This window comes from Callorhinus ursinus, unplaced genomic scaffold, assembly GCF_003265705.2.
Source record: "Callorhinus ursinus isolate GAN/ISIS: 27379988/994484 unplaced genomic scaffold, GSC_fseal_2.0 scaffold29, whole genome shotgun sequence".
NCBI classification, from domain to species: Eukaryota; Metazoa; Chordata; class Mammalia; order Carnivora; family Otariidae; genus Callorhinus; species Callorhinus ursinus.
Window position 1 is genome coordinate 4,960,095 of NW_027397091.1, and position 3,009 is coordinate 4,963,103.

A 3,009-nucleotide genomic window follows, 5' to 3' on the forward strand; every position below is an offset into this window, starting at 1 on the left:
AAAAGAAGAAGATAACAGGAGAGGAAGAAAAGGGGAGTATGTCAGAGGGGGAGACGAACCATGAGAGATGATGGACTCTGAAAAACAAACTGAGGGTTCTAGAGGGGAGAGGGGTAGGGTGATGGGTTAGCCTGGTGATGGGTATTGAGGAGGGCATGTTCTGCATGGAGCACTGGGTGTTATGAACAAACAATGAATCATGGAACACTGCACCAAAAACTAATGATGTAATATATGGTGATTAACATAACAATAAAAAAATTAAAAAAAAAGAACAAATTGAAGCTGAAAACAGAAGGTAGATTTATTTTTTAGTGTATTATGATGATAAACCTTGATATTTAAGGAATTTGCCAAGCATAGTCTGCCATGCTATAATGATTACTGATAATGACCAATTTAATATAACAAAATCTGACTTATGATTATCATATACATGTTGGTGAGTTACTTTTCCTCCAAGAGTAAAACTCATCTCTCTTTGAATTAAATTTCTACTTCTCTTTAATTTTAGGGTGCTCTAAGCCTATGCTCCTCAAAGTGGACCAGTAGCATCCATATCAATTGGAAATATTAGAATTATAGACTTTTAGAAATTACTCCAGACCTACCAATCAGAATCTGCATTTTCACCAGGTCCCGAGGTGATTTATGTGCATAATGAAGCTTGAGAAACATGGAGCATTAGTTTATATTGAGAATGGAGTGCAAAGATTGTCAAATTGCCAGGCTCTGGACTGTCCATTTCTTGCTATTACCATATGGTACATTATGCTTAGGTGCCAATGGAGTCCATTTTCACAAGGTGAAGAACAGGAAAATATAGGAATCTGCATAAATATCTCATGAGCAAGTTTGTAAGAAAGATGGCCAAACAAAAAAATTATCTGAAAATAAGAATCGCCCTGGTTTTGATAAACTTATCATTAAAATTTGTTTCTAAATATTTTTGGTGAATGTATTAATTTGAAACTAAATCCTAAAGTTATGTCTCTGAGTCGATGATAGGAGAAATGGTCACTGGTCATTTCTCCCAAGCTTTCCAGAAACTATGAAACCATTTCCTATTTCCTTGAGGTTTTCTTCCACTTCTCTGTTGCTGGGCAACAAACCACCCCAAAACACAGTGGCTTCAAGCTACAATTCATTATTGTCTTTCATGATTCTGCGTGTTGGCAAGGCTCAGCTGGGAAATTGTTATTTGAGGCCTCCCTGGCAGCTGGGAGCGATGGCAAGGGCACCTCCAGTCACCTGAGGGCTCTCCTGGTTAGATGTCAAAGATGCCTGACTCTCGTGCCTGGGAGCTGGTATGGGCTGGGGTTGACAGCTGCACTCTGGAGTGTACTCCGACTAGACTACCTATACATGGGTTGCACATGTTTTCTCAAAGTATGGTACTGTCTTCGGAGGGGGAATGTCTCGAGATCGAATATTCCAAGAGAACCAGGGGAAAGTTGCAAGGCTCCTAAGGTCTGAGCCTCAGGAGCCCCAAGCAAAACTTCTGCCATGTTCTGTTGGTCTTGTACATCACTAAGTCCAGCCCAGATTCAAAGGAGAGGGGAAATCAATACCACCCACGATTGGGGGAATAGCAAATAATCTTTTGACCATTTTTAATCTACCACAAGTTTTTTTTCACAGTTAGAATAACTTTCTTGACAAGCCTCATTTTCTATCATACCACACCCAGATCCACCACACACATATCCAACGTGGAAAAGCATTCAATGGAATCAGAGCTTTGGTCCTATGTAGTCCACTTAAAAAATTAGCAAAAACTCCTTCATCCTTCGTTGGGTGAAGTAGGCCTTTGTGTAAATGTTAATATTTGAGGAGAACTCAGAAGTCTCCTTTACCTAAAAGAGATGTTTCTCTGTGATGGTTAGACTTGATTTCTCTCTTCCTCAAGTTCCATTCTCCATGCTCCTCTGATTCACTCCATGTCAGCTGGGCTGCAGATTCTACCATCTCGGCCCCCAGTCTTTGGGCTTCCAGTTGGGTTTGACCAATGGCAGCCCCTAACCTACCATTTTCCCTTCCTCCTCCTGCCTTCTGTCATGCTTCCCTGGCAGCAGCTGCATGTGCCACCCCTGCCTCCCGGTCCTTCCTCCACAGTTTCACTTCCCACTTGACCCTGTTAGCTCTTTACTCCCCTTTTCTTCAGCTATAGTTGTGATAATGACTTCCTACTGTTAGAGTCTGAATAACCTACCATCCCACATCTTAGGGGGAAAAAAGTTTTATTTAATAATGTTTTTTCTCAAAGAATACTTTTCTGTTCAGCTAATAGTGAAATAATAAAAAAAACCCCACAAAATTATAATACTTGGTTAATCTGGAACTTTTGTTGCTGGGAGAAAAATAATACTTTTTTGTGAGCAAAATCCCACCCATCACAAGAGGAGCTGGAAAATCACTGGAGACTTCCTTCACTTGTGTGCCTGACAGGCTTTTAGTTTTGCTTTAGAATATTTTAAAAGGAGCATTTCCTTTGTGGAAACTGAGGAAGGGCTCAGAGTGGCTCTCAAAGAACAAAAACTGCTGTGACTATAAAAATTGCCCTATACATCTTTTTGGTCAGAATTATGTTGCTTGACCATTTGGCTACAAGAGAATGTTTAATACTCTCTTATCTAGACTATCTTGCAGCTAGATGGTCATGTAATGAAATGGATTACTGGGGAATGACATCATCAAGATGGCAGAATAGGAGGTCCCCTGCTAGTTGCCCCCCTCCTTTTTTAAGGGGATATTAATTTTTGATAATCCACACTCAGTGATGATGGAATGAGCTATTAAGTATATTGTTAAGCCCCGAATATTTTCATCATTGGATAGCATATAAAGGATATGCACAGTAAATGATCAACATCCTGAAAACTATTATTATTACTATGCTTTGCTCATAAGATGTTGTAAGAATCTCTTTTCATTACTTTATAGAAAATGAAACCACGACGGTGTTTATACTATAATCACAGAAGAAAATAGTATATGGAAAGCAAGCAT